The sequence below is a fragment of the Lissotriton vulgaris genome, chromosome 3_1 (genome assembly GCF_964263255.1).
Source record: "Lissotriton vulgaris chromosome 3_1, aLisVul1.2, whole genome shotgun sequence".
Lineage (NCBI taxonomy): Eukaryota > Metazoa > Chordata > Amphibia > Caudata > Salamandridae > Lissotriton > Lissotriton vulgaris.
In genome coordinates this window covers 7,747,440-7,768,272 of record NC_141689.1, presented here as the reverse complement: position 1 = coordinate 7,768,272, position 20,833 = coordinate 7,747,440, and the positions used below count along the sequence as shown (strand labels likewise).

At 46.0% G+C, this 20,833-nt stretch overlaps 1 protein-coding gene across 1 annotated transcript in view; it reads right to left on the bottom strand.

The window, feature by feature from the left end:
• LOC147725807 (uncharacterized) overlaps positions 1–20,833 on the bottom strand; it is a 724,833-nt gene that overhangs the window by 380,080 nt on the left and 323,920 nt on the right. The gene's annotated exons all lie outside the window — the stretch shown is intronic.

The following is a 20,833-nucleotide window of genomic DNA, read 5'->3' as shown; positions in this document are numbered from 1 at the left end:
CTCTATCCATGCTTCTGAGGTGGTTATGGGTTGTCGTTAGTGTATGGTCCAAATCTCTTACTACCCCACCATGAAAACATGAGTTAGATTGTCATTCCACAATGAGGATATTTGAGTTTGGGAACCCTGTAGTCCATGGACGGCTGCTGGGAACTGGACTCGGCACAATGATGGTCTTTCGGGAATAAGAAATGCTAGTGGATTGATTTGTCATAATTATCCTGTTTTCCCCTTTAATTTAGGCCGCTTCTTGAATGACATATGTTAGTATTTTAGATATAATTCTCAAATATATGATCCACATTTATTTCTGGCATTATTCATTGTTTGTTCCTGTTGTCCATGGTATCTGAATTTCCTATTTTGAGAAATTATTATAAATAATGTACGTGATTTAATGGAAGCTGATATTTTCATTTTTTTAAATGTATTTATTTAAATAGATGTATGCTTTCTTAATAAAAACCATTGCATAATGATACAATAAAATTCATCCTAGAACACTTCTAAAAGAATAAGAAATTATAGTGCTCCACGCCATATCTGGTTGACACCAATTTGTAGGCTCTTGGGAACAGTGAGGCCGAAAGAATCCTAAAAACTGACACACCAGAAGTGATTGTCATAGCAATGGCAAAATTCCTGGGATGGGCGTGGCCAAAAAGAACACGTTACCAGGATTAGCCATTAGATTAAATGAGATTATATCATGCTGTGCAGTATTTTTCTTCTGTGTGAATGCATTCCATTTTTGACAACTACCTCGCTCCAAAATTTGAAGACCGCATTATGAATTACAACAAAGTTTTTTCATAATAACTTTTATTGTATTTTATAATTGTACATAGGGATTTTATACATCCATTTGGGCGTGTTCCACTTTTGACATGATGTTGTTCCACAGGGGCGCAGAAAGCACCCTAGACACCAGGGGTTATTTTTTTTGTAGGTCAGGGGTGGGGGCTGCCTAGAATGAGCATGCCATGCTCCAACCCTTCTGCACCCAAAATAGGCAAAAGTCTTTCTGCCTCCCACCTAGGAGGGCAATCGGGGCAAAAAGCACACGGCACCAGGGATTAATTTTTTATTTTTTATTTTTCTAGGTAGCGATGGGGGCTACCCAAATCAGCCTGCCAATGCCCCAAACCCACCGGAGGCAGATGGGGGCCTCTTATCTGGCCCCCAGGGCAGAAAGTCTACTAGACACCAGGGATATTTGTTCTCCAAAGTTCAGGGGTGGGGTTTGCCCAGAATGTCAGTTGCAGGCCATTGGCCCACCCACACAAGTAAGGTATCATTTTACTAGGGAGAAAATGTAGTTGAAACAACTTGCCAATGCTATGAGAAAAAGATGGTACTCCTAGTACACAAGAGGAAATGGATCTTAGAAATGTAAAGGAAGAGATTGGTGAAGAGGTACCAGGAAGGCATAGACATGCCCCGGTGTATACATGGGAATGCAGTATTATTTGCAGTGTTACAAGGATTGAATCCATGGAAAGCGTGAAAGTATTCTAAATTACAAGGACATTCATTGGTGTGTCTAGCTGTTGAAACTTGGCAGAGATTACTGTTAGCATGAGCTGAAGCCATTTTGTTTTTGGCATCCATTTTAGTTAAGCCATATGTTTGCCATATGCTTCCCCGTCTTTGCTTTTGCCTGCTTCTCTATTACGCTTGAGTCATTGTCTATAGTTAGCTCCTGCAGCACTGAACCTGAGTACTGTGCATGCTCAGAGAAGTTTTAGCTGTTAGGATTCACCTGTCTTGTACTCAACTGCCAGGCTATTTTAACTGATGTGAGCAGTGATTTAGCTCCTCCCATTTTGTTGGCTAAGCGATTCTCATGTGTCCTTGTATGTGAATGTCTCTTTATGTGTGCACTTGTACTGCTTCTTTTTGAACCTCCATGCTTATACTGCACTTACTACAATGTAAAAGGCCATGATTTCTGTACTCCATGTGCTGCCTTAAACATTGCCTGAGGGTTCTGTATCGATGCAGTTCCACTCATGAGTCCTAATAAAATACTTTCTTGATATTACGGCTTCCGTGCCAATCTCTACTTTGTCAGTCTAAAGGACCAGTGCGCAAAAGGGCGAACCCCTGCACCAGGTGGGCTGCTGAAAAGGCTCACCTCCACAAATTGGCAGGCAACGTGGGGCTCATCCGCGATTCGGATGTCAGACGGAGTGGTCTTGACGGAGGTTTGGAATCTCGTTTAGGATGTACACTGCATGAGGTGGCCCTTGTCTTTGCAGGCCGGAGTGCTTTTCCGATCTTCCCAATTCAACCCTCCAGGAGATGCCGTTCTTTGACTGAGATCCTTTTGGCGTTCGTCTTACAGTGACCGTTTGGCCAATTCAGAGCTTGGTAGTTGGAGGCTGGAGACTTTTGCTTGGTAAGGTCGTTGGATGCGACACTTCTTGATTTGTTTACCCACTCTCATTTGAATATCCTCTGAGGCGGAAGCCGGAGGACTGCACGCTCACACCTGACCTCTGATTTTAAAACTGTCACTTTCATTGTTATCTGTGTTTTTAAAAATCGAACGAAGCTCACCTTGAACACAGCGCCGGCTTGTCAGCGCTAAAGCAGCCCTCCCAACCCTCCTGACACAGCGAGCCCACCGCTGATACAGGGGAACGCCCTCACCTCACCGCCAGCGCGGTCAAAAGGCTTAGCCACGCCCATTGCGTGACCACGCCCACCAGGAAACAGTACTTAAACGCTGTCAGACAGCGCAACGATCCACTCTCATTTGAATATCCTCTGAGGCGGAAGCCGGAGGACTGCACGCTCACACCTGACCTCTGATTTTAAAACTGTCACTTTCATTGTTATCTGTGTTTTTAAAAATCGAACGAAGCTCACCTTGAACACAGCGCCGGCTTGTCAGCGCTAAAGCAGCCCTCCCAACCCTCCTGACACAGCGAGCCCACCGCTGATACAGGGGAACGCCCTCACCTCACCGCCAGCGCGGTCAAAAGGCTTAGCCACGCCCATTGCGTGACCACGCCCACCAGGAAACAGTACTTAAACGCTGTCAGACAGCGCAACGATCCACTCTCATTTGAATATCCTCTGAGGCGGAAGCCGGAGGACTGCACGCTCACACCTGACCTCTGATTTTAAAACTGTCACTTTCATTGTTATCTGTGTTTTTAAAAATCGAACGAAGCTCACCTTGAACACAGCGCCGGCTTGTCAGCGCTAAAGCAGCCCTCCCAACCCTCCTGACACAGCGAGCCCACCGCTGATACAGGGGAACGCCCTCACCTCACCGCCAGCGCGGTCAAAAGGCTTAGCCACGCCCATTGCGTGACCACGCCCACCAGGAAACAGTACTTAAACGCTGTCAGACAGCGCAACGATCCACTCTCATTTGAATATCCTCTGAGGCGGAAGCCGGAGGACTGCACGCTCACACTTGACCTCTGATTTTAAAACTGTCACTTTCATTGTTATCTGTGTTTTTAAAAATCGAACGAAGCTCACCTTGAACACAGCGCCGGCTTGTCAGCGCTAAAGCAGCCCCCCCAACCCTCCTGACACAGCGAGCCCACCGCTGATACAGGGGAACGCCCTCACCTCACCGCCAGCGCGGTCAAAAGGCTTAGCCACGCCCATTGCGTGACCACGCCCTTTATACCCACTACAAATGTGCCGGCCATACCAGCGCAGCGGACGAGCGCAGCGGGAGCGCCGTTTGCGCGCCGAAGGCGCGCCTAAGGCAAGCCCGTCTGCGCCCGTCCGCGCACGACCGGGCCTAGGGCCAGAACCCCTGTCTGATACATCCGCCACAAAGGTAAGATACTCTCGTCGGGACCTCCTCAGTCTAAGACCCCTTAGGGCTTCCTCCTGCAAATATGTTCACGACTTAAACGGAACATTCAGTAGCTGCACTCATTGTCACCCAGTCCAGCTTAAACTCCCCACCCGACCCCAAAAACCCTCAGCCCTTAAACTTGCGACGCTAAATTGTCGCTCGCTCCCCAAGCACGCAATACGGATTAACCACCTTATAGAAGACCTTGACATAGACGTCCTGTTCCTGACGGAAACCTGGCTTTCACCACACTCGGCGTCAGATATGGTGCTGGCAACTCCACCTGGCTTCCTCATTCAATCCCTACCGCGTCCCTTAGGCAGGGGTGGTGGGGTCGCCATCATCCACCGGGATCATTTCCTCTGCAAAACTAATGATGCGCAGATCCCCGAATCTGAAAGCCTGCATTTCACTATTAAGTTAGACCCGACCATCTCACTTACAGGGCTCCTAGTGTACCGCCCTCCGGGCTCCCCAGGCACCTTTGCTAGCGCTCTCTTGGATACGGTTGCCACACAGGCCCATGCCATCACCAACTTCATGTTATTAGGGGACCTTAATATCCATTTTAATGACCCTTTAGACTCGGTGGCTGTCGACCTGATCACCGATCTAGAGGCTCTCGACATCCACCTCCTAAACTCCGAGGCCACTCACAACAAAGGGCACCTGTTGGACCCTGTGTTCACAAGCACCCTCACTATGCATGCAAGTGATCCCCTCCCTCTCCCCTGGACGGACCACTTTCTAGTTGCATTCCAACTACCGGGAATGTTTAAGAAACCCCAAAAACCACCTACATACTCCAGGGACAGGGCATGGCCCAAACTCTCCACTGAAGAATGGACCAGGACCTTAAAGTCAACTATACCTGCTTACGCAGATGACCCGGCCATCGCCGATGGTAAATATAGAGAGTGGATTACCACCTCCCTGAACTCCGTCCTCCCACTTAGAAATCGTGAGAACAACACTGGCAAACCAGTCTCTGCACCTTGGTATACCTCTGAACTCCGCTCACTACGCAAAGATTGCAAGAAAGCCGAACGATCTTGGAGGAAAAATTGGCAGCACTCCAACAAGGAAGCCTATCAAAATGCAGTTAGACTATACAAAACTGCCATTAGGCGCTCTAAAACTGCGCACTACGATACACGGATAAAAGAATCCACTAACTCAGCCAGGGAATCGTTTCTAATCGTAAAAGAACTTCTGAAAGTCCCTTCCACCCCTTCCACCAACTCCCCCCCGGTAGACCGGAGCAATGAATTAGCCACCTACTTCAATGATAAAATTGCCCGTATCCTAGCATCGCTTCCACCTCCCCACCCCTCCAGTCACACGGACAATGATCCACCCCGTAGGCCGATTGATGACAGCCCACACCCCCAACTGGCAACATTTAGGCCAGTAACCTGCAACGAGGTAAAAGACACTCTAACCAAAATGAAAAGCGGATCTCCTTTGGACCCAGCACCCATCAGAGTCCTCAAAACGGTAGCACCCGTCATCATCCCCACTATCACGGAGCTCATAAATAGCTCACTTGCCCAGGGATCTGTTCCTGCCAGCTGGAAGAGTGCAGTGGTGAAGGCACTCCTCAAAAAACCCCAGCTAGACCCAGCAGATTTGGCAAACTATCGGCCAATCTCACTCCTCCCAGGCATTAGTAAGATAGCCGAGAGACTGATCAACGGACAATTGTCTCAGTTTCTGGAGGATAACAACATCCTACGACAATCCCAAACTGGGTTCCGCCCTGGCCACGGCACAGACACGGCCCTTCTTGCCGTCATCGAGGAGGCAAGGCGCATTCTAGATTCAGGAGGGTCAGTGGCAGTGATCCTCCTGGATCTCAGTGCTGCCTTTGACACTGTTAACCACCGTGTCCTTCTCCGGCGGTTGGCGGCAGCAGGGCTCACCGGAACGGCACTCAGATGGATGGAGTCCTTCCTTGCCGGGCGTACGTTCCAAGTGTGGGACGGCAACCATCGCTCTTCTATCCTTCCCCTCATGAGCGGAGTCCCTCAGGGTTCGTCCCTGAGCCCGACGCTCTTTAACGCCTACATGGCCCCCCTTGAGGACGTGGTAACACCATACGGTATAAAAATTGTGAGCTACGCCGATGACACACAACTGGTCGTCTCCCTATCACAACTTGACGACCACCCAGACAACCTGGCTAACTGCCTCACAGAGATCCATGGTTGGATGTGTGATTCATCACTAAAACTTAACGGGTCAAAGACCGAAGTGATGCTCATGGGGAAACAGTGGGCGACCATTCCCTCAACGGTCTGGCCAGAAGTGTTCGGAGAAATTCCCATCCCGAAACGCGAAATTAAGACCTTGGGAGTATGGATCGAACCCGAGCTCTCAATGAAAACACAAGCGGCCAAAACCGCAGGGACATGCTTTGGGCTCATGCGCACCACACGCAAGATCCTCCCCCTACTCCCCCTTGCATCCAGGAAACTATTAGTCCAAGGGCTCATACTATCACGCCTGGACTATAGCAACACGGTCTACTTGGGGGTCCCCGAGTACACCCTGGCGAAACTGCAACGTACTCAGAATGCAGCAGCCCGTCTAATCATGAATCTCCCCGCCAGAGCATCAGCGAAACCTGCCATTAAAGCCCTGCACTGGCTCCCTGTTCGCCAAAGGGTGGAATTCAAAGCCATGTGTACGGCGTACAAACTGATTAACGGAAGCGGCCCCTCCATCCTCAGCGACCTAGTTACGCCCTATAAAGCTTCCAGATCCCTGCGGTCCGAGAATGAACACCTAGCTAACATCCCCAAATTTAAAAAGACTCGCACGGGAGGTCGGCGATTCTCTGTTAAAGCCTCCACGGGTTGGAATTCTCTCCCACGTACCCTCAGACTCGAACCCAACTACTTAGGGTTCAGAAAAAAACTGAAAACTCTCCTATTCCCCAAGTAATGCCTTCCCCCTCTTCCCTCTCTTCTGGATATACAAACCCTCATAGCGCGGGGATGCCTCCGGGTCACCAGGCGCTTTATAAATCGCCAAATAAATAAATAAAAATAAGATTCTGGTTTGATTTGGGTATATATAAATTGCAATTTATATAGGCAGGTAATGACGAGATTTTTTTCTCAATTTTGAATTCATGAACGGAACAATATTGGTGTTAATTACCACTTTGTTATAATATTATATATACTATCATGTTTTTGGCATGAATGTTTCAAGCACGCTTCAAAGGATGTGTTGCTTTCTTGGAGGTACCAATATGGATTTAGAACACAATCAGCTGGCTCCCCCCGAGGGGACACCAAATAGGGATATGTATATTAAACATAGCATTTCTTCCATAATGTATAGTGCACTATGGAACAAATTTACTAAGAAGGATCCTGATTTACGATGGCCAATATATGGGTCATACGATATTATGAAAATTAAGTATGTGGAACAGTGTGTGTTTAAGTGCAAAAGTAGACCAGATATGTTTGACTGTGTGCGAATGTGGATGAAAGAAGCGCATGAGATAGTGAGGAAAGAGCAAGCTTTAGCAGGCAAAGAACAGCGCACAAATATCTATCTAAAAGCGCAGACAAATGAAAAATAATGAACTGAAGGAAATAAAAGAAAAATAGGATAGGGAACACAGTCTACAGGTAAACGGCAAATACCCTGTCCGGCGCCCCCTCTATTCTCTACTTAATAAACTACAGGATGATTTAATTTTGTTAGATCGATCTCTGCCACCGTATATGTTTCCCTCTACCCCCGAGGATGATTCTGATGATGACAAATCTTCCCCAGATCACACAGGGACAAGATTAGACCCTAAACGACACACTAGTTCAATGTTGCTCGCTGACCGTGCAGCCGCTGTTAGATCTGCTGCTCAAAAAGCAGCTTGCGGTACCACCTCTGCTCCAGACATTATAGTAGAGGTTCAGCAATGGTCAGAGTCAGAGCAGTTATATTTCACAGAGTCATTTGCTGAAGAAGTAATTGGGAGTTTTAGGAAACATTCCTAAGAATTAAAGCCTGCTGATATAAAATATGATCATAAACAATTGAGTGACAGTCATTTTCTCCCTTCTCAGGTGGCCGATTTAATTAGACGTGTGGTTAAACTACGAGCCGATGTGTTCCATTTGCGAGAGGAGAAAAAGGCAGCTGCTTCAGTTGAACAAACTGCTCAGACCCCCGTGACGCAGGAGGGAGTTCCTGGGACAGATAGGTATACTGTAGTTCATGGGAAACCAATGCGTGAAGCTGCACCTTTATATGTCCCTCCTAGGGGTGCAGGATCGAGTGATAATAAAGATTCAGCAGATGCAAAGGGATATTTTGTTTACAATTGGGTTTAAACTCTTTGAAGTAGAGCGGGTGTCATGGCGCTTAAAGCTGCTTTGCCTGACCCGCGGAAATATCCGGCTGCCTTTTACGAAGAAGTTGAGGGGGCTATTAGTTCTTGCACTATGGCTTTGCCTGGCATTGACATGTTTTTTGACTTTTTTATCCCCTGATATGTGTAGATTTATTCGGAAAGTAGATGCTCAGAAAAATGTGGGGATATTTGGACAGAAATAGAGAGAAAAGATGCAGAAAGGGCCCCTGCGCAGAAACCACAACAAGAGATGTTAGACCTCCCAAAGGTTATCATTGTTAAATTGAAAACCCTTATATATTCTAAAAAGATAAACTGGACTATGTTAGCATCCTGTAAGCAAATGCCCATGAGTCAGTTTCTGATTTCTTTACATGGTTTGAGGAGACATTCCATGACTTTAGTGAGCAGTCATTGACAGATGACATGGGCAAGCAGCTGTTCGTTGACAAATTTGGCGCGAACATGTTGCCAGGAATAGCTAGTCGCCTAAAGACAAGCGAGAGTTCATGGACTACTTCTTCCCCAGTTTCCCTTTTGACTTTGCCCAGTATTATGAACGTCAGGAATTGGAAGAAAAAGGCAAGGAGGATAAAAAGACTAAGGATTTAAAAACAAAAGTTATGTTAGCTCAGGTTTATGGTCCATCTTATAGAGGTGGTGGAAGAGGCGGACAAGCGATGTTTCGTCCTGGTGCACCCTCTTTTCCTCGAGTTACTTAGGACAAATGAGAAGCCGCCCAGGGAACTCAGGAAATAAGGGAGGTATGGATAGTCGTGTAAGGTTTGAGTCAGTAGGGCATGCTCAAAATTCTTCTAATATCCTTGATAGGCTGTTGGACTTGGCTCCCTCTGCAGGGTCATCCCTGAACTTTTTGCCTTCCCCCAATATTCTCTCTGACCTGCTTGTGTTGGTTTAATGACTCTGGGCACTTTACCCCTGCTGACCAGTGCTAAAGTGTATATGCCCTCCCTGTATAAAATGTATATATTGATTGGATTCCATGATTGGCTTATTTGGTTTACTGTCAGACCCCAATACAGTGCACCAGGAGGGCCCAGGAATTGTATATCCAAATGCTGCTAGTGGGCTTGCAGCACTGGTTGTGCCACCCACAGAAGCAGCCAGGTAAAATATGTCTAAGGTCTGCCATTGCAGAACCTGCGTGCAGTCTGGTACTGTCATGCTGACTGGGCAAGGGCACCCCCTTGCCAGTCCCTAAACCTTCCCTTAACTTCATATTAGTCACCCATATGGTAGGCTCAAGGGCAAGGTGCATTGTAAGTATAAGGTAGTGTCATATGGATACTTCGTTACATATATTGCGTTAAGTTAGCATGAGTGCATTACATGTTTAAACAGCCTTTTTTCCTTCGGCTTCAGTTTTGCACACGACACATACTTGTTGTTGTCGCCTTCACCCTAGAAGCGGTGAGGTGGTTTATTTGAGAATAATATGTTATTTCTATGCTATCAGCTTTGCCTGGTACAATTGGTACAACTGTCTGCACACTGAGAGCTGCACACTCTGAAATTAACCTAACACAAGGTTGCTGGGAGGCTTGATCCTCGCACCACATTAGACATAACACAAATAATGTTGATGCCAACATTTTGGGCTCTACGCGGGTTTAAGATAGAGTTACACGGAATGAACGTAGACACTTGGTGCTGCGCATGAAGAGAGCAGGTAGCGGTTGATGTGAACTGCTCCTACTGACATTGAGAGGTATGGGGCCGCCCTGCTAAAACCCGAATGAGACCTTCTTAGATATAATATAATATGCTAGATAGGGTGCGCGAAATATAGGTGATACAGATTTCTATAGAAATTGCATTATAACATGCTAGCACCTTTTGCTTACTATGGATTAGTGACTATGCTGCTGACTCTGATTTTTATAATCTGCATTTTGGTATTATACAAGATACTGCGTTTGAGAACTTTGCATTGAATAATAAATATTTCAAACTTGCACTTGTGTTCTTTGACTCTCAGTTTTGGTTTGAAATGATTATATAACGAAAGAGTGTTCATGTGTTCCACGACTCCTGAGGTATTCTAAAGATCATGTTCTGGTTTGTCTAATACATGGATCATTCCATAATGATCCATGAGACACTGTAGCTAGCTAGGTAACGAGATTTCTGACACTGAGATGAGTTTTTGGATCATCCTAACTCACTGAGGTTCTAGATCTCTATGCACAGTTCTGTGGGAGAACGGAAACCCTGCTACATGGCGCCCAACGGTTTGGTTGGCCTTATTTCATGACACTCGAGTAGTATATCATTCAAACCTTAACACCTTCATTCCCGTTTCCGGTAAACGGTGGTGTCGGAAAAACCTACCTGTTTTTGAAATAGGTCTTTTCAAGCTTGAATTCTTCTAAAAAAGGTTTCTTTGAATCACTACCCAGTTGCGCTACAAAGTGTTCTTTGTCTTTTCTTTCTTCTTCCTGTGCTAACATGGCAGTGGAAATAGCGCAGCATAGCCGCGTCGCGGTTCGCGACCACTTGCGGGGTTATAATGTACCCGCGGAAGGCTTAGCTGTGGTTCTAGTGGTGAGTGCGGAACATGCGTACCCGTACGAATTGTTTTATTCCTGGGTGACATTTCCGGAAGTGGACGCTAATTCGGGTGTCTACCATTCATACACTGCCACGGATGTACCGGCGGCTTATGCTCCGTACAGGGCACTGGAAGTACCTATAGACGCTTGGCAGCACGGAGTTTGGTTTGGTGGCGCCCTACCCCATTCTTTAACGGCTCCGAGGTTAGGTCCCTTATCCATTCCGGGCACAAATTGGCCCGCGTTGGGTGGATTTACTCCTCATCCTAATCGCACCACTTGTAACGTAGGTGACCTGCGGCGTCTTCATGAGGTCGCGGTTGGAGTGATTAGAGCGCTTGTTCATTACATTGGTCGTAATATTCATGGCGCAGCCCCCGCAGGTGCGCAGCTTCGAGCAGACCAGGCTGGCTTGAAAATCAGTCCTGTCTTGGTGAATTCCGTTATGGGCAGAAAGCCAGACAATAAGGATGATTTTCCTTACTGGCTTGCCGAGAAATTCGACCAGCTGGAGGCTGTGTTTCCTAATACGACTCCGGGTGAAAAACACCAGATTCTTACGCTTAGTTTACCGAAAGATTTAGCCCCGGAACTTGTTGACTGTGAGACATGGGGTAAGACTTTTGCAGCGGTTTACTCGAGGTGCTTTGGCACACCGTCAGTGTCGAACCTGTCTGCGATCCTCAAACGTGTTCAGGATGATCACGGACCTGAGTCGGCGGTTGAGTTGGGTATGCGCCTGAACGGTTCATTTGAGACAGTTTGCGGTATTATCCTTGCCAATGTAAAAGGGGATGCAGTGAACTTTCAAGTGGCCAATGGTCTGGCGTTAATTCCCGATGCCGAGAAACCCCGTCAGCTGGCAAGAATAATTGTGGCGGCTTATAAAATGGTTGGCCGCAATTCTAAGGGTGCGAAGGTTTTTCTTGAAAAAGAAAAGAAGCAGCCCCAGGGGCAGTCTTCGGAAACAGGTGGACAGCCCAGGTCCAAAAAACAAAATTGGCCTAAAAAGCAGAATCAGGGTAAGCAACAACAACAACAGACACAGGTCTCGGGTCCGGCGCCTTCACAACCTGCGCAGTCAGAGCGTGTTTATGAATTGCGCGACCGCGCTACGATTAAATCGCCTGACAGATATCAGGCATCTGACCAACGCTCTCCTCGTTCCTTTCAGGACTCATCGGCTCCGTCAACCGGTGGTGGAGGGGGCGGCAGGGGCAGGGGTGGTCAGCAAGGACGTGGCCAGCCCCGCACGCGAAGTGAAGGGGACCAGCGGGACGACTCTACGCCAAAGAGACCGCAGTTTGCCAAGAAGAAAGTCGCAGCCTTAACGGCACATCGATATGCCCCAGATAGTGAGAACGCGGCTTCGGAATCTGACGTGGGCTCTGACCTTGCTGGACAGCGCGGCGGAGATTACCATAGTGAGAGAGGCCCTCCGTCCACTGTTGAAGGTGACAGCGACTGACACTTATGTTGTAATCGAAACAGCTGATACACATGTTGCTCCCCCTGAAAGACTTTTTGAAATTGTCCTGTTAATTGAAGGTGACATGCAGCGAACTGTAAAAGGGGTATTTTGGGAGAATCTTTCGGATACGTATGATATTTTGCTTTCGGAGGCTGACTGGCCCCCACCTTTTGTTCTCGCAGCTCCGCGAGGGGAGGAGGTAATCCTCCCCAGTTTCGCGCACACTGTACCGAGAGTGGAAGCGCTGCATTTTGCAGAAGAGTGGGCTCTGGCGCTTGCGCCGGCTGTGTACCGAAATCAGTGTTGCTGGGATAAATTGTCCCCTAGCCATGAGATTCCTTTACGGTCACAGCCTCAGCCACAACCCCAGTATCCCATACGGCGTGAAGCTAAAGCTTCGGTCGCGGCTATCCTTGAACAATTGGAATATCAAGGTGTAATTGAAACATGTGTGTCACCAATGAATAATCCCCTTTTTACTGTTAACAAGCCGGACGGCTCATATCGTCTGGTTTTGGATTACCGGCATTTGAACTCGCATTGCCGTAGCTGTGCAGTACAGAATACTCACGGCTCTGCCCTAGTGAATAGTCTTGAGCGTAAACGGTTTAAAACCACGCTTGACATTTCCAATGGTTTTTATGCACATAGATTAGATGGTCTAAGTTCCCAATGGACCAGTTTTACATGCGGCGGCGTACAAAAAATGTTTAAACGACTCCCAATGGGATATAAAAATAGTCCTGGAGTGTTTTCCGCCCGCATAGTCTCTCTTTTAGAGAGTTTCGATCCAGTTGCATGTTCGTATGTGGATGACATTTATCTCACAGACGACGAGCTTTGGGTGCATCTGTGTCGAGTAAACAGCATAATTTGTAACTTTGCAGACATGGGTTACAAGTTTAACTTTGCAAAGTCACACATTGCGGAGTACACAGTGTTGTTTCTAGGTTATGAACTTAACCATGAAGGAAAGGGATTGGCTCCTCACTTCCTGGAGAAGTGCGCGCAGTTGCGCTCTCCGACAACTCTGAAAAAATTACAGTCTTTACTGGGTTTTTTAAATTTCGGGAGGACATACATTCCGGAATATGCCCAGCGTATCAAGCCTTTATATGCCTTGGTACAACCATCTTTTTCCAAATCATGCTGGCTGCCTGAGCATTCGGCCATTCTGCAGTCTTTGCAGGCTGATTTGCTCACTTCTGACTACTTACAGACCCGTGATAACCAGACCAACCTGGTGATAAGAATTATCCCTGGGACGGTGGGTTTCACGTACCTGACTTTTAATGAGGGGGATACTGTACCTATTGCTTACAAGTCGCACTTGTACACTTCGGCTGAACTGCGTTTTTCCACTGTGGAGAAAGTGTTAACGGCTGTGCAGATGGCAATTCTTAAAGAACGGGCCCTGTCGCAGGGAAAGCGCATGTTGGTTGTTACCCCGTGTCCTGCCTTGGAGGCGGTCACGAAAGCCAGTGTACCTAATTCTAAAGCTTTGCACCCTCGGTGGATTCAGTGGGCTACTTCCTTGACATCTCAGGATGTCACGTTTATTTTTGACGCCGCTTTACGGTCGCAGGAGTATTTACAGTATGAATTTGTTCATCCTGCTCCTTTAGCAATGCGGCCGTTGGAGGATTTCCACTGTATCATTTACACGGATGGTTCGGCGCAGGTTGCGCATGGCTCTAAACATGCCTACGTTTCCGCTTGCGCCATTGTGGTCGGTGCCATGGTGAACAATGAGTTCGAGTCCAGTGTCGTGCACACGCAGACGCTTGGAGACTGCACCGCACAATTAGCAGAGCTCCGTGCTCTTATGCTCGCATTGGAGTACGCAGATCCTAGTGTGACAACTTTAATCGTAAGTGATTCTTACTACTGTGTCCAGTCTTACAATGAGAACTTGTTCTTTTGGATTCAGAATGATTTTCGTGATTCCAAAGGTAGCACAATAAAACATAAAATGATCTGGGTCCGAGTGGCGGAACTTAAAGAAAAGCTGCCGCTCGTGTTTGTGATTCATACTCTCGGCCACCAGCGCGTGGGAGTCCACGCTGTTGGCAACTCGCTTGCTGATGAAGCAGCGAAGTCAGCGGTATCGAAATACTTAGTTGCAGCAGTCACAAGGTCCAAAAGCAAAATAGATGATGACATCTTGGCGGCTGTTGCTGCCACAGCGAAGGGAGGTAAATATCCTGCGGGGTTCCCTTCGAAATACACATACCACTTAAGTCCCGATAAGGTTCCTTATGTGAAAATTCCTGAAGTTGGAGAGCGTCTAGTTCCCAACTCGGATCGCAGAGCTTCTCTGATTACAGCGGCTCATGAGGGTGTGGCGTCTGCGCATGCGGGCGTCTCAGCCACTGTATCTCAGCTACAACAGAGGTTCTGGTGGCGGGGACTGTACAAACAGACGCGCGATTATGTCCTTATGTGTGACATTTGTCAGCAGATTAAGCCTTCTACTGCTGCGCGTCCGCCTCAGACACAGTTGTACATCTCTAATAAACCACTTGGATGTGTTTATTTGGATCACTGCGGTCCTTTTTCTTCTGATACTGCGTATAAATACATCTTAGTAGCAGTTGACTCATGCACACGCTTTGTGTGGTTATGGCCGCATCGCAGCGCTGATTCACGGACTGTCATTAAGGATTTGCGTGTCTTTGTGGGAATCTTTGCTTGTGGTGCTTTCCATTCGGACCAGGGTCCGGCTTTCGCCTCTAAGGCGTATAAGGATGCTATGGTTTCGTTGGGAGTACAGGTGAAGTTTTCAAGCCCCTACAGGCCTGAGGGCAATTCTGTGGTAGAAAGAATGAACCGCGACTTAAAGCAATCTTTGACAGCCCGAGTTATAGGCACTGGTAGAAACTGGCTGACCCACCTCTATGGCGTGCAGCGTGCGCTTAATAATCTCCCTAGAAGGTCTCTGGGTGGGCGGACCCCATACGAAATGCTCTTTGGTATCAAGATGTACGTCCCTGACCTTGATGGTGCAGACTGCGAGGCCCAGGCCGCGGCCTTTGACGTAGATGAACATTGCAATGTTTTACAGGATCTACAAAAGACCAGAGACAGTCTTGCAAAGGAACACTTGCCCTCCACGTCGGATGATGCGTTGCAGATCCCGGTAGTTGGCTGGCTACCCCAAGTTGGAGAACTGGTTCGAGAGAAGATCGATAACAAAAAGGAGTTTGGTCCCTCATATCGAGCGCCGGTTCGGGTCCTTGGAGTGAAGGGCACAAGAACAGTCATTTTACCACCACTTTCAGGTCGTAAAGAAAACAGATTTATTTCTATTGACAATGTCAAGACACACAGGGTGGCCGATTCTTCATAGCATGACACCGGCTGTATCCTGTCCTTCCATGGTGAGGCACTCTGTGCTGGCTATTACATCTGGTGCAGATCAGGAGGTGTCCCTCGAGATGCCTGCCATATCAAGTCCTTTATTAAATACTATTCCTGTTACTAACATTGATGAGGTGACCTATGCAGATCCTGCTGATTTATCTATGTCCGATTTACATGCTCGTTTGGCTAACCAGTCCAGATTCTCTTTTGACTCTGATTCGGAACTTTCAAAGAAACCATCGACTATTGCAAAATATGCCACGTTATTTAAAAAACATTTTTTAGTTCCACCTTGGACATACATTTGGCTGATACTATTTTCATTTTATCTTTTTATGTCAATTGGTTTTGTGTTTTATTTTTTCCGCCTGGTTGATGCCCATTATGTGAAAGAAAGAACAGGAATTCGGTACCTTAATGGAACATTGGCCCCTCACTCCTCCTCACATTCAGCACACAGACTAAAGAGAGACTTACATTCAGTACAAATTACTGCGTGGCCTGTCCTTGATGGGATTGTGTGGGATGCGGTTAGGTTTCAGATACATGGCCCCACAGAAGTTATTAATGTTCCTAATGTGCTTAGAGTAAACATGGGAGATGTGATTAAGCAAAATATTCGTTCTGATGATTGGGATCTTCAGGCCGTAGAAGCATTGTTCTCTGATTTGAAATATTATGCGGCCTTTGATGATGAGGATTTGTATTTAGATTCTGTCAATTATGGTGATTTGTTTTGTTACCAACATTATGGAAATCATTTCTTGCACAAGACAAGTTCCAGGCGGGTTCCTGTGAATTACACTCAGTGGGAACATTGCCCTACTCCTTTACAGGGGAGCTCAAGTACGTTTCTGGGAAAATACTCTTACTTTACAGATTTTAATCAATCAAATCCTGAGTCGTTTTATTTTAAAGTGAAACAGAAATTCATGCCAAAAGTTAGACTAACTGACACAAAATTGTTGTATTCAAAGTCCTTTCTAGAAAGGTTATCTGTGGATGGCTATGAGTTATGGAAGGATGCTATTGACCTTAAATCGGTTTGGGGTACCAAAGATTGGCAGGTACAAGGCACTGAGGCTTTGCATCGTGCATGTCTCATCCCGAATCACATGTTGTTTTTAAATTCGACTATTTCCCAAACAACATGTTTTGGATTGGCTACATCTAAAAAATTAAATAACCCTACTATCCCTGATTTGGAAGAATATTCAGGTTGGAGTAATTTCACTACATTGTCCATAAATGAGATACAAGCACTTTTGCAGAATTCCTCCTTTAATATTTCCAGTTTTGATCCAGATGGGTGGCTTTTATGGCAAAGAAGCTCTGATTCTTGCCAACGTCGTTTTTTGGGTTTGTCTGAAGGTTTTACACGCATCAGGCCAGATCCCAGGTTTGGCTCAGATCACACTGTTACAACTTATTCAGTAGGCAAATTGTGTCAGAACTGGTTACAACATTCCACTTTATCTGCAGTTAAACTGCATCTGTCCCAGTTGAATGAGAACATAGAGTTAAATGATTTTATAAAAGGCCCGACTATGGGTAGGTCTAAACGCTTTATTTATGCTATTTACAATGAAATTTGGAAATTTTCACAAGTCGAAGCAGCTAAACGCCTGAGGGCTATTGATCAAGCCAATTTGGAAAAAGTGCTTGCAGTGGTCGATAACAGTATTAACACGCTTTCTTCCAGAATTTACACATTGGATAATATTGTTTCTTCTGTTGTTGATATTGTACATGATGAAGTGTCCACGTTATACCATGGTCAAAATCAATTGCGTTCTGTAATGCAGTTTGCCTGGACTCTACAGACAATTAAGGCTGGTCGAGTTCCCTGGACCTCATTGAACGTTTCATCACTTTTTGCCCCTTTTAATCTTACTGAAAAACAGCGCATGCTTTCAATGCGTGATGCATCATTTTCTATGTTACATATTGAGAAGCTAGAATCCTTGCCTTTTTCTGTTGCTGAAACCACTACTGCCACGTGGCTTATTCATGGTTTGATTACATTACCATTTCCTTTATATACATTTACTAACTGTATGCGATATATTGCTATAGGACGTTATGAACCACTAGGCAATGCATTCCTACATGAGACATGGTCATTACCATACACATACAGATGTCTGAAGGATGGGAAAGAAGTGAATCTTAATGGTGAGGAATGCACACAGTCACCTGACCATTCATTAATATGCAGACACATTCAGTTACACGGTTCTTGTAATCAGGACCGCCCAAATTTAGCATGTGTTTTAAAAGGCACGCCAGTTCCAGCAGTGGTTCCCACATTTACATTGTTAGCTAATGGTAGTTATTTACTTTTAAACAACGAATTATGTTGTGGTTTATTAATTGGTGTGGCTTATGTGGTAACTGTATCAGAGCGTGTAGTGTGCTGCAAGAATGTTCTATACCCACCCACGCATGGGTCTTCAGATGTCTCCATCTGGCCACGGATTCTAACCTTGGAAGCAAAATTCAATGGTTTAAGCAGAATAAGGGCCCTTTTGTCTCAAAAACAAGTGACCCTGAGTTCGGCCCGGGAAACTTATGTCCTTCACATAGCCAACACCCGCACAGAGGTGCAGGCGCTTTTAAATACTGATTTGCCGTTTCATTTCTGCGAGCTGGTACACCAGATTTTTAATGCTTCTTCAACGACTGGGCTGGCACATTTTTTCAAGTTAGTGAGCAGTGGCCTCGTGACTACGTTTGAGAAGGTTTTTGGTATCATTCCCACGTTTTTTCATACTATTTTTTCGAGTTTGTTTGGTGGACTACCTGTGTTATTGGCTGTAGCCGCAGGCATTCTGTTGGTATTTTTCTTCATAAAACATGGATGCCCATCCTGCACAAGACGCCGTTCAACGCCTCCTGACACTGTGCCGTAATCGGATGCTCAATTACTATGGAACATTGCCGCTTGCAGCATTAAGCACGGCCTATAGATTGTCATTTCGGTTCACCGACTTCACGTGTGTCCAACCTGTGTTTCACTGCCTGAACTGCGAGTTCGATTGGGCCATTGATTTGTGCCTATGCTTGAGGACTGCTCCTGACGTCGATTTTGATCAGCTAATGCGTCCCGTGGTGGCTCATGAGTTGATCTGTTCTGGCGAAAGAGTTATGGCCTTGGCAGCGATAAATGGAGTTCTGGGCCAATGGGAGATCTCTGCAGCGGCGGATGCCTTTCTGACACACAGCGATCTGGTGAACCCACCGAGTTGTCCTCTGACGTTACAGGAGGATCCGATGCTGGAGGAGCACGTATGTTCTTTCCCATTGCTGAATTGGATTGCTGAACTATTTTCGGATGATGGCAGTGATTTCATACTGGAGGCTGTTGCAACTTTCTTTGCATATACTTTCCAATCGTGACATGCCTGAAGGAGTGCTTTGTTGTGAAATATGACTTTCCCCTCGCTGAATTGGAGGGATGGACTGTGTTCAGCTGATGGAGAGTTCAAGCACGTGATGTCGCTGAGGATAACGTCAACATGGCACATGACTTTGGATATCGGATAAGTGCCTAAAAAAAAAAAAAAAAAAAAAATGTTTTTCTCTCTTACAGACATTTGGATTGATACGGCCTGGTCCTACATTTTATAATTTTGAGGCCTGGCGAATAACTTTAGGTTCGAAAGTTTTGTTTTTATTTTTAGACTTGAGGCCACTGTAGGCATTCGTACATATACATTCATACATATTTTTTAGCTTATTTTAGCTCAAGATTATTGAACTTTGCTTTCAATCTTTGTATCTGGTTTAGTATTGCCTTTTCCCTTATGTTTGACGGTGCTCGGACCAATGGGGGGGTGTCATATGGATACTTCGTTACATATATTGCGTTAAGTTAGCATGAGTGCATTACATGTTTAAACAGCCTTTTTTCCTTCGGCTTCAGTTTTGCACACGACACATACTTGTTGTTGTCGCCTTCACCCTAGAAGCGGTGAGGTGGTTTATTTGAGAATAATATGTTATTTCTATGCTATCAGCTTTGCCTGGTACAATTGGTACAACTGTCTGCACACTGAGAGCTGCACACTCTGAAATTAACCTAACACAAGGTTGCTGGGAGGCTTGATCCTCGCACCACATTAGACATAACACAAATAATGTTGATGCCAACATTTTGGGCTCTACGCGGGTTTAAGATAGAGTTACACGGAATGAACGTAGACACTTGGTGCTGCGCATGAAGAGAGCAGGTAGAGGTTGATGTGAACTGCTCCTACTGACATTGAGAGGTATGGGGCCGCCCTGCTAAAACCCGAATGAGACCTTCTTAGATATAATATAATATGCTAGATAGGGTGCGCGAAATATAGGTGATACAGATTTCTATAGAAATTGCATTATAACATGCTAGCACCTTTTGCTTACTATGGATTAGTGACTATGCTGCTGACTCTGATTTTTATAATCTGCATTTTGGTATTATACAAGATACTGCGTTTGAGAACTTTGCATTGAATAATAAATATTTCAAACTTGCACTTGTGTTCTTTGACTCTCAGTTTTGGTTTGAAATGATTATATAACGAAAGAGTGTTCATGTGTTCCACGACTCCTGAGGTATTCTAAAGATCATGTTCTGGTTTGTCTAATACATGGATCATTCCATAATGATCCATGAGACACTGTAGCTAGCTAGGTAACGAGATTTCTGACACTGAGATGAGTTTTTGGATCATCCTAACTCACTGAGGTTCTAGATCTCTATGCACAGTTCTGTGGGAGAACGGAAACCCTGCTACAGTAGGACAAGCCCTGATGTGTGTGGCATGTCCTAATAGTGAATTACAGCCATTTTCGTTTTTCACTATTGTAAGGCTATCTGTTCTCATAGGCCAGAATGGGCTGTTGGAAATGTTACACTCTATGACCCTAACAGACTCAGGGAACATAGTGGAAATTCAAGTTTGGTATGCCTGAAGTCAGAATAATAAAATACACCTTTTAGCAAGGTTTATTTTAATATCCTGTGTTTGCAAACACCACTTTTAGAAAGTTGGTGTTTGCTTGCCTAACCATTTCAGCCCGCCTCTGCTATGATGTGTATCTGCTGTCTGGTTTCTGTGAGTGACAGGGCTGGGGAATTCCTGGAGACAGGCTGGGCAGCCAGGTGGTGAATAGTAAGATTACACCCGGATGGGTGAGAGGAGTGCCCCTTGACTCTGAATAGGGCTGTGCTCTGCCGC